General features: G+C 33.1%; 1 long non-coding RNA gene across 1 annotated transcript; it reads right to left on the bottom strand.

Moving 5' to 3' along the window:
* Positions 1-7,489: 7,489 nt before the first annotated feature.
* On the bottom strand, positions 7,490-9,224 carry LOC148876698 (uncharacterized). Its single transcript, XR_016097747.1, has 2 exons — positions 8,731-9,224; positions 7,490-7,918 (listed from the first exon to the last, which is right to left on the bottom strand). It is a non-coding gene; the product is annotated as an uncharacterized LOC148876698 (long non-coding RNA).
* Between the last annotated feature and the right edge of the window lie 3,189 nt (positions 9,225-12,413).

Here is a 12,413-nt window from a genome sequence, read left to right as displayed (position 1 = left end):
TCTCCCAAGGGATATTCATGCTCTATCAGCTAAACCTTTGATTATAGCTTTTAGATTTTGGGAGAGTTTATTTGCATTTGGGAATAGGTAGGGCTGCAAGTTGGACCAGGTTAGGTCAGGTTGAGACCAACCCTAGCCCAATCCTAAGTTCTAAACCCCTAACACAATCCACCTTCAACCCGACCAACCCAACCCGAAATCAATTTCGGGCTGGGTTGGGCCCAACCCAACCTTCTTCCCATCCCTTAAAACCTCATAGAATTTTGATTTTAGATCTTAACTCAACTTTCACTACATATATTAATCCTATGTTTCATCAATATTTGTTTGTTGACTTTTTTCGTTCTTTTGGTACAAAATTTAGAAAAAAACAACTGTTAGAAATGTCTATAGTTTATTATGAGTTATGACTTACGATAGATCTTTCTTGGGCGGCAAATAACATAGAGGAGATGAAGAATAAAATTTTCAAAGAATATAAAATAATGTTATTAAAGTTTTAGTCTTTCTAATTAGGATTAAGTGAAGTGATTACCTTAAAAGAAATGCATGATACTATGTGGTGGGGGCTATACAAATATCATGCATCTAAACAAATCAATGTATGTTATATATTACATATAACATATATTTATATATGACATGTACTATAGAGTCGGGCTCGGGTTAGGTCAGGTTGCTTAAGGGGTCAACCCTAACTCAACCTGAAGTAAAGTCGGGTTCATGAATTCCAACCCTAACCCTAACCCAAACATCAATCTGACCCAACCCAACCCAACTTTTTCGGGTTGGGTTATGGTTGGATTCGGGCCAACCCGACCCAAGTTGCAACTTTAGAAATAGGTAGGTATAACCGAATAAGTGCTTATTCCTAAAAATAAGTACCTATTCAAGAAGTCCAAATTTTGAATTTATTTTTAAGCACTTATTCAATAAATCCTCTTTTTGGGCTGCCTTTACCTGTCAATGTCATTAAAGTATGAAAAAATAAAAAGAAATTGTAGAAAAAATTTCAACACATTTGTAATATTATATATTCACAATACATCCATTGTGAAGTAATGCTTTGGATTTTTTGGCCATCAATAGATGATCTTCATATGTGGTACAAGAAAAGATTGAAATTTACATTAAGGGATAAACAGATACGTAAACAAATACCTTTGAATATTGTTCCTTCACGACCATCTTTCTTGGACCATGACATCGCAACCCGTTGTGAAGGGGTGGAACCTACACCCCAAGTCTTGTAATTCCTAATCTTTCATCAAACAAAATTCCTTTTCTATAGATAAAAAATTGCAACTTGTACAAATTACATTAGCCATTTGGACCTGGTCATATTAAATAAATGACATAAAAACAATTTCTTATAGAAAATAAGATAAAACCATAGGAAAAAATTCATATCCCATAACATTTTCTCAACCATGTTTCATTCTAAGGCCCCATTCGCTTTTCGGTAAGTTATTTACCCGGGTAAATGTAGTTTCCTGGGTAAGTTTTTCCTGGGAAACACTTACTCGGATAAGTGCATTTACCCATATTCTTTTATTTGTCATGTAAATAAGGCAATGACCATTTTATTCATAAAACTCCATTATTGAAAATGGCATTTTTGTCCCATTCAAGTGTTGGAAACTTTCCCCCTAGGTGGGAAAGTTATTTACCCACCTAGGAGATGGGCATTACTTACCCGGGTAAGTGATACCCAAGAAAATAAACTTTCCCTGGTCTCTACATAAATCCAAAGAAAAACATGGGATTCTTGGTCAATGGGAACCAAAATCCCATTGACCAACTTTCCCCCCTCTCAAAATCCGAAAAAAGAATGCCCCCTAAATGCAGTATAGGTTTTCCCCTCTCAAAAGCAATGGCATAGATTTAATACCAATTCAAAAGCCAAATAAATAAAGAAAATCCTTTAAAAAAGACTTTTGAAGCATGGAAGAATGTATTTCATTGAATTACCCTTCTCATTAACAAAAATATGCCCATCAAAGAACTCAAAGAATGCAATAACATCCTTCGTTCTTTTGAAATCAATGTATGCTTAGGAATATTGTTGATGTTTCTAACTGCAAAAACATTTCAAAAACATCTGTTAAATGCAATTTCCCTAATACGTGTTGCTTGTTTGAAAGAAAACAAAGCATTTGCATTAACTCTTTTAGTAAGTACCTCTAGAATTCTAAAGCTATAAGCATCTCTTAGTAAGGTATTTAAATTTGTGTTGATACATGTTTCTAACTTAAGGATTCTAAACAACTACCTAAGATCAAAACCAAGCTACATATCCATGAGATAGTTTTATGATTAAAAAGCAAAGGATGACCAATGAGAAAGAAATAGAGGAAAAACTAAAAGTTCTTTTTTCTAAAATAATTATTTCCTAACTATCAACATTGTCTTTGGAGAAAAAGCTCTAGCATAGCAAACAAAATCCAACAAAGTTATATTATTTGAGTTCCTAGTTTAGTTAGTCTAGAAAATAACTAAAGAACTTCAACTCGGTTCTGATACAAATGATCATTGATGATATTTCTAGAAAACAAAGGATCCTAGAAACAATGATAACAAAATGCAATAGACTCGATAATAAAAACTGCCCCTTTTCTTATTTTGGCCAATACATTGTTTATAAATCTCCAATTCTTTTCTTATAGAAAAAAATGAAAAATAACAATGGGTCTTTTGATCCATCTCCAAGCTTCCACTCAAATCAAATAGAATTTATCATTTGCATGGTTATTAAAAAGAAAAAAGATTAATAGGAGTACTACCAATAACAATAGTCAATCAATTAAGAATGGGTGTCAAGGAAAGAAGTGAGAGGCTGTAATAAAATTTTTTCTTTTTATTTCTTTATCTTTTTGTACACGATTGCAAAAGATGGTGTTAGAGGGCCAATTCCAGGTCTAAGCTACCTTTTCCTTATTCTTTTTTTTTTCTCTTACTAGTAATGTGCGTTGCACGTGAGGAAATTCTCTCTCGATCCTCTCGATCTTAATTTATTAAATTTTGAACATATATTGAAAATAAAATTTGAAAATTAAGAAAAGTAATAATATGATTAAAAATAAAGTTTCAATGGTTATAGTTCATATTGCTGTGAAAATTACATAGAACTAAAAAGAAAATAATTGCAATGTCTTCTATGATGACATATTTCTCGACTTATTTGCAATATTGCATGACTTTTGAAGGTTGCCAGACTTCTTCATTCTTTTTCAATCTTGATCATTTTCAATTTTTTGTCCTCGAATGAGTCGATGTCTTCTATCCATGTTGTTAAGCTATCTACTTTGATCATGTTAGTTGTTACAAACTTGCTAGAGCTATGACCCATGTTTCCTTTTTTATCAACTCATATGATGAAGTATACCTTTCATTTTAGCACTTTTAGATAAGCTATGAACTTGTCACATTTTCCTTGCAATATGATATGAATTGTATTAGCATTAAATTAATTTGTAGTATTAATATTGATTAATAACAAAATCTTTATCTCTCTTTGAAGCTTTACAAATTCTAATATCGAATATCCAATTATCTCAGTAGTTTCTTCAAATAATGTGACAATACCCTTCTCAGTGTCATTTGATATGTTGATCCTAAGCATATACCTGTGTTGATATGAGTTGGTTACTAATAATAACTTTTTAATATTATTATTAAATGATATATTTTAATTTATCACATACTTCTCAGAGTACTTGACATCATTTTCTTTACACTTGTCACAATATGCTCATTTTTCTATTAGTTCAACCTTTTTATTGCAATTGTCACACACATTGTACCATGGTTCATCAGAGTTGAGGACATCAGTTATTATTGCCTTGATCGAACAGTAACTTATTTGCAAATAGTAGATCTTTAATTTAATAATGTATTATTTAAATAGAATGTATAAATGAGTAAGCATTTCTGCAATTGTCAAGTTACCTGGAATGTATGACGTTCTAGAAGTCCTTTATTTTAAATTCTTCTGATTGTTTGAGCAAAGTCATTTTTCTATTCAATAAAATATTATTTTTTTAGGACATTTTTTTTTGCACCTACATATATAGATGTTTATTTTTTAAAGCTACATAAAATAGTATACTAAAATTTGCTTATGTACTTACAGTTCTCGTATATTTTCACTTCAGGAATGGTTTGATTAACTTGCATTGTTGTCACAGATGTTGTAGAAAGAGAACCACCTGTAATATAGAAAAAAGAGTTAAGTGTATATATTTGTGTTTTATTTTATTTAAATTATACTATAAAAGATTATTACCTCCATATGTTGTAGCAATTAAAGATGTGAATGCAACTATTGGCTTGTGTGGTAATGTTTCTAATAGTAATGCACATTCTTCTTTTACATATTGGCCCCATAGTGTCAATAAAATAAACTTTGAATTATATCAATTATTAGATAAATTGTAATGAGTACAATGTTAGTAATAAAAAAATCAATAGTTTATAGTTTAGCATAAGTACTTCGAATCAAATATAGTGATCTCTCGTTTCACAAAAATTCCATCTTTATGCTTGAATTGATGTGTCTTACCAACTTCAATCACCATTGCAACCACATCGGTAAATAATTCAATTATTTTATATTAAAATATACTTTTATTTTATAAATTAAAAGATAGATAATAAATTTGTCATTATAATGATTTTTTGTTTATCGATCAATTTTTTACTTGTAGTATATTTTTTTATGTCATGGAATTGAACAAATTTATAATTTATCTTGGTAGAACTCACTCCTCCAGCTTCTATGATTGATGTCAAATCAATAATGCAAATTTCAGTCTTTATGGACATTTTTTTATAGTGGATTAATATTCTTCAATTGGTCGTTAGTAATGTAATATGTCTTCTGAGGAAACAATACATTTAAAAATTTTTCTGCTATTGGATTGAACAATACCACTTGTATTTGTGTTCCCCGCATTGAAAGTTAGTTATACATTATTGTATAAAACTTTGTAATTGAAGTAAATAGATGTTGTAGGTGCATATCCCATTGTCTAATAATATCACCTTAAACATTTTCCACTACCTTTATGATTAGTATAAACCTCTATTGCCCTTTTGTGTAAGATTAATGTTTAATGGTCCAATTTGTTTCTTCTGGTGTCAATGAATTTATTGATATGCATTTTGGTTTTTCCTCCATGATAAGCAATAAAAAATGCTATTAAAGATCACGATCAATACTACTTTTTTAATTACTAAAAGAAGTAGTAAAGAGAAAAAAAACAATAAAAGTAATATAAGTAATAAGGTTAGGTCATAACAATAAAAGTTAGAATTTATTATAAGTGTAATTGTATTAAAACAATAGAAAGCATAAGAGTATAAAAAAAAGTTTGTTATTTACAATTTCATAAATGGTTACAAGGTATTTGGTGATAATACTTCCCTATAAACAATATTTTTTTGGTAAAAGTTCATTTCTTTCTAGTTGGTTGCTCTACTTTAATGAGTAATCTTGTTGTTGAAGCAGAGATTCCTTTAGATAAAGCCACGTAAAGTTGACCATGTGAAAAGACATGCTCAGGTAGATATATGCCTACATATAGAATAGTTTGATCCTATGCTTTATTTATTGTCATTGCAACGCTCAGACGAATGGGGAATTATTTTCGCTTAAAATGAAATGGAAGTCCTTCATCTTTTGATGGTGATAATGGTATTCTTGGAAGTAGTACTTGTTTTCTAGCATGTTGTCCTGTAGTGATTTCTGCATGGATGATATTATTGTGAAAACTTTTGTAGACCATTTTTGTTCCATTGCATAGTCCATTTGATTGATTTAGGTTCTGAAGTAAGATGATAGGACAATTCACTTTCAAAATAAGCTTATGTGGTGAAAGGCCTTTTAGTGTTAAAGAGTTTAAAAACTCTGTTGGATAGTAGTTATGTGTATCATCAATGGCAATATCATAACTGTAATATATCCATGGCTTTCCTAGAAATTTCATAATTAACCTCTCATTTAATTCATCAATAATATCATTTTTTGTAGCTAAGATTGCACGCTTTGTAATATAATTTTCCGGTGTTGCATTGTTGTTCAATGAATCAAATGCTTGATCAATGAGTATGTTTTGTGACTTTCATCATTTTCATATTTAATGATCATGTCTTCTGGTATTGTTATCGCATCTCCTTGAAAAGTTGGTTCTTACCCATTTCTAACTCTCATGAGGAAGCCATTAAAGAAAGGATCAGAGATGGCTCTCATATTGATGGTCAAGCTAAAGCGCTCTAATTTTGGCCAAAGATAAGAATTTATATACTTGCATTAAATATTTCTGCTCTAGTTGCTCGTCTTACCACCAGAAGAACCTGTCGAAAATCTCATCCAAAAATGATGAATTTTCCTCCAAAAAGTAATTGGTTGTCCATGATGTCCATGAGAGTTCTATCCAATGTTTCAATTGCTGTTCGTTTTGCCATCGGTGCTTCATCCCATATGATTAATTGTGCTTTTCGCAAGAGCTCATCTGTTGTACTTTGCTTTAATATGTTACACATGCTTGATTCATTTGTATTAATTGGAATTGTAAACCTAGAATGTGCAGTACGTCCACCAAGCATCACTATTGCTGCGACTCCTAAAGTTGTTGTAACTAGAGCAATCCAATTCCTTGATCTGATAATTGCAAGCAATGCACGATATAAATACGTCTTTCCTGTTCCTCCAGGCCCATCAATGAAGAATGCTCCAAAGCCATTTATGTTTACACGATCTAATATTGTTGCATAAGTTATTTCTTGCTCTGAGTTTAACTTTGATGGTGCAAGGTAAATCTTCTTCAGGTGTTATTTCTTCATCAATTTCTTTTGTATAATTATCATTCTTGTGATTTCAGACAAATTGAAATTCTAACAATACAGAAAACCCCCATTCAGGACCTTAGACTGTACTTCTAGATTTTGATTGGTTGGACATTGGAACAATATAGACCCAAGAACAATGGTGCTAACAACTTAGAAAGGAAACATGAAAAAAGAAGTCAGGGGAGTTCCAGTCTACAAATTTGTTACAAAACCTGAGAGATACTTATAACATACAAAGCTTTTTAAAAAACTTGAGAGATATAAGTGAAAAAGGGATACAAAGAGCACTAAATCAGCTATCAGACATTTTATTAGCAATTGCATGTTCCTTTATCCCCCATATCTTTTCATTCCACTTAATTCAATTACAAAGCATATATGTTTCTTATTAAATTGTTCAAAATAGTTTCACCTGCTGTATTGTTGGCCAATTCAAAGATAAGGCCTCCAGCTTCTATGGTACTAAGAGATGCTTTAAAACAGAAATTGATTGGGTACCATGGATGTAACATATGATCTTGCATGGGGTCCCATTTCCCTTTGTTAGGATACCAAGATCACTTATGTTAAAAGGATCTCAAGAAGGTTTTTTCTTGAGGGAAAAAAAGATTATTTAAGAAAATAGAGGCTTACAAATGACTTAGTCCATGAGAACAATGCAAATTTTGATTTTTCATTAACACAAATAAAATTAGCACACCAATCACTAAACCAACTACTTACAAAACAAGATAGACCACTCCCACAAACACAAATACCATTAAAAACAAAGAAAGACACAACTCCTTCAAAGACTGAAACTAAGACTATAAGACACCATGACACTAAGAAAATAACTCGCAGCAACTTCCATTGAAGCAGGCATCTTGTTCTGATTCCTTCTTGGTAGGTGTTAATTTTCCATAAAATCTCCAGCTGTCTTCTTCAAGTCTAAGAATAACTGCAGCTCTAAAATCTTTATCAATATCCTCGACGGTCATTCTTGGAGGTGGAAGTCACAATCAGTTACTCAACTCATTCAAAAAGTTGTTGAAGGAAATACTGATTTCGTATGATGCAGTCATTATTTCTGCAATCAAATTAAAAAAAAAAAAAAATCCTTGCATATACTAAAACTGACTCATACATATAAAACTCTTAAGTAGCTTTTGAAATTTTAGATATAATAGGGAACGGGGGACGGATGGAACAGGGGAAGTGTAAGTAATTCTGAACGGAATATCCTTGCTGTGAAAGGTCTTCGGTGGCGACATTAGAGGTTAATGTGTTGGTCATCTAAAAGACCATGCATATACTAAAACTGACTCATACATAAGGAAAAAAATATGCAGTACACAAAGTATCATGAAATTGGAACAAAAAAATTAATTCGGGGACGGATGGAACAGGGGAAGTGTAGGTAATTCTGAGCGAAATATCCTTTCTATGAAAGGTCTTCAGTGGCAACATAAGAGGTTAATGTGCTGGTCATCTAAGGTACGAACTTGGACCCAACATCGCCAATACATTTCTGGCCATCACTATCTATTGTTTCCGAGGTAGAACCACAATTCAGAGGATTTTGTCCATTGCAATGCATGGATCAGCCACAGATATCAGATGGAATAGGAAAAGAGACACAAGGATTAAACACCCATTCCTTAAGGAAAAAAAAGTCCGACCTTCAATGGATTAGGCAGATATACTAGGGATTTAACTGATAAATCTATAAACAATTTGACAGAACTAACCAATAAAATGAGCTTTTGACAGAAGAAACAGTGTCCAAGCCTACATGAAAAAACTCAGGAACTCCTAATTTCATCAAATTATATACACTATATCGGAATCGAAATTTGAAAATTAAAATTGAGAAATTTCAGAAAGAGCAAAGGAACTCACCTCTTCTTCCTCCTGTGCTTTTTGTATTCTAGATAATCAGTTTCCAAGAATCTATATTTATAGAGTCCATCTGTGAACCTTTTAATTGCAGACATTTATCAGTCCATTCTGAGAGATGTATGAGCATTGGTTCGGTTACGAATATGAAGATGATCATCGTCGTTGGATTACGAACACGAGCAGACAAAACACACCAGATCGACCAATCGACCTGGTTATTAATTAACCAATCGTCCAATAATTTTCCAAACTTCGGTTACAAGGCAATCATCAAATTCCCATAATAACACGATCTTGCTTGGCTCGACCCATAATAAATTGCTGAATTGCAGTTGCAAAAATACACGATCTTGGTTTGGTTGAGCTCGAATGAACGCTTCAATGCCTTCGTTCAGTTGGAATAAGTGCTGCGGCCTGCAAATCATCTCCACTTACAATGCACATTAAAAACAATCTAAACGGAAAGTTAAATACTCAGTGCTAAACGGAAGGTTAATTACCCACTATTTTCAATTGATTGACTTTTAATACCTCAGTGTTTTCACAATTTACATTTTTGCCCTCATTAATATACATGCAGAGGTAAAATTTGTCCTCTGAAAATTTCTGATCGATTGTAACTTAAATGCTCAGTGTTTTCACATATTACTTTTTTGCCACGTAGTGTTCTCAATCGATTGTATCTTAAATACTCAGTGTTTGCACAATTTACCTTTTTGACCTCAATCATATACCAATAAATGCATACATGCAGGGGGTAAAAAATGTCCTCTGAAAATTCAATATTGAGAGGACATTCGTGTATTTTTAAATAGTATAGATTTACAAGGGTTCGTGAACTTGATTCCATTTCGAACTTGGGAGCCCAACCCGACTTTTCTTTCTCACCCATCAGCTTCGTCCTCTTCTCCGGAGGCGAATAAGATGACAACTCATTAATTTCCAATCTTCAAATACACGTTTCTTGCTCCTATCCTTTCCCATTTGTGGCCAAGACAAGAGATGTAAAGAAAAAAGAAATTAAACGTAGTCTGCACCTTCTCAATGTTTGGTTTGTTTTAGCGATGAAATATGCAAAGGAAGATGCTTATATACACAATAAACTCTACAGTAAAAACTGACACCACAGCCCCTTTTCTTATGTGAAAATGCGGGGAATATATTGTGGGAGATAAAACAGTTCTCTTTGAAGACAAACGTGAGAGGTGTTTGTGGGAGATAAAACCGTGAAGTTGGAGGGAAAAGTTTGTAAGAGAAAAAATTGTTACTTTACTATTTCAATTACCGTAGGAGTAAATTATATATATGCGCTCTATAAGCACAGACATGTATGGAGAGAATCTATCCAATGAAAATTTCAGAAAGAGAGGATATTTGCACTTTTAAAAGTAGTATCAGATGGTTATAGATTTATTTAAATGTAAATTGCTGCAACCTGCCCTGAAGTTTCTTGTTGTTGTTGAAACCTTTCTTAAAGTTTGATAATTTCAATCATCTCCCTTGAACTTTCTGACAGTTGGAAGTAGACTCCTATAGTACAATCTTCTAAAAATAAGCATAAAAATATCCAAAATACCAAACAAGATACACCCTATTTGATGGTAGGCTTTGGGTTACTTGTAAGGTCAAACCCTATAGTTTCTATATTGACTGTTGAATGAATCTAGGCCCTGTTTGGTTCATGGGAATAGGGGGTTTGGAATTGAAACCAAAGTTAATCCAATTCCAACTGTTTGGTTGGATAGAATTAGAATCCCATTCCTATTCTTGCTGAAATGACATTATCCCATTTGAGAAAATGGTCATTCTCTACCCGTCCCTTAAGAATGAAATCCCATTCTTATTGATTTCAATTCCCATTCTTATTCCTGTTTAAATCTGACAAACTATGAAAATGGACCATTGGAGAAGATTTCAATTCCGATTCTAACTACAAATCAAACATACCCTCATATATTTTCTTTATCCGCTTAAAACCATGCGTCACGGCTACCTGGATCGAGCTTAGACAGAAAAAGCCAGAGGCTTCTAGTTTGCCAGAAGGGCTGCAGCTGTTCCTGGATTTACGGATGACTTATTTTATTTGTTTGAAGAAAATTTAATTACTAAAACTTTTTATCGGATCTTATGTAATATCAGGAAATTTAACTACTAAAAAACTCATATTGGATCCTGGTGTGAGGATTCTATTGCACTTCCATGTCATATCAAGAAATTTAACTACTAAAAAACTCATATTGGATCCTGGTGTGAGGATTCTACTGCACTTCCATGTCATATCAAGAAATTTAACTACTAAAAAACTTTTTTGGGCGTATATTGTAGAAAATCGGATTCGCTTTTTTCACAGCACATTGCAGCCATACAATAAAAATATATTCCCATGAATGATAATATACAACTATGCAAGTATGGAACCTAATGAATGACAATAAATAAAAGCGATTTAAGGTTGGTGTGACTGTGAGGCATGAGTAAAACCAGATTCGTCTTTCCAACTATCATCACCGGTGTGCAGAGTTTAAAAGAACAATTTCCCTCCACATTTAAGTCTCTTCCAGCCAAATCTTCCGACTGTTACAGTAGCTCATAATTTATGTTGCGGAAGACCGGAGTTCTGTAAGAATGTAACTTGGCCTAATCTCACATATTTTATTGTGTGGAAGATAATTCGAGAAAATCTTCAATTAGTATCCTGTACTTTAGCCTAGTGCCATTTTAGTTTCTGAACTTTAAAATGTGATAATTCAGTATTCAAAATTTTAAAATATGCCAATCTACTATCTACCGTAAATCATCAGCCATTAAGTGGCTTAAAAAGACACAAATGTCCTTCAAGTGTCATCTAATTCTCTTTATCAATCATCCAAACGTTGATAAAAAGTAAACAGTCCCAAATCCTTGCCTTGTATATTTAACAAAGTAGAGATGGTTAATAAAGAGAATTAGATGATACCCAAAGGGCATTTGTCTTTTCAAATACCATTTAACAGCTTGTTAACGGAGTGATTAATGGCAGGTACTGGATTGAAACGTTTTGAAAGTTCAAGTACTGAATTGTTACATTTTAAAGTTCGGGGACCAAAATGGCCCTAGACCCAAAGTACGGATCGGGAACCCTTTTTCTAATTAATGAAATCAACCTACAATAGTGTCTTTTTTTTCATGGGACTACACAACAGGGGTAGTTCATCCCCCTCCCTTAATTAAGATCATATCAGCACTTCACAAGGCACACCCCACAGGCACCTCACATGCACATCTGAGTGTGCATTGGAAATATCTCTCATGCTTGTCATTGGGAAATGTTCCCAATACAATGTTGAGATGTGTTGTGGGGTGCCAATGTGAACTCCCCTTAACCCCTCAACCTTGGTGGCATCAGGATTTGATCCCAAAGATTCTACCAGTTGAGTCACCATAGTTGGTCATCCCACAATAGTGTCACTGTAATGGATCTCAGCTTTTTGTATTGTGAAATTCCTTCAGCTTGTTTGGAAGGAGTAGAATTACAAATACAAATATGTAGAGTGCAAAATTTTGGCCCCATTTGGCAAGCCATTTCACGTAGGTTGTCGAATTTTTAGAAGCCCAGTAGCCCGTGTTTTCATCTTTTCTCATTTGGTTGGGAAAATATCTAGCCGCCAAAAGACGCTACACTAAAAAGATGCATGAAGCCCATT

Source organism: Nelumbo lutea, chromosome 1 (assembly GCF_056320005.1).
Source record: "Nelumbo lutea isolate HS-2025 chromosome 1, American lotus-T2T, whole genome shotgun sequence".
NCBI lineage: Eukaryota > Viridiplantae > Streptophyta > Magnoliopsida > Proteales > Nelumbonaceae > Nelumbo > Nelumbo lutea.
This window is presented reverse-complemented; position numbering and strand designations above follow the sequence as displayed.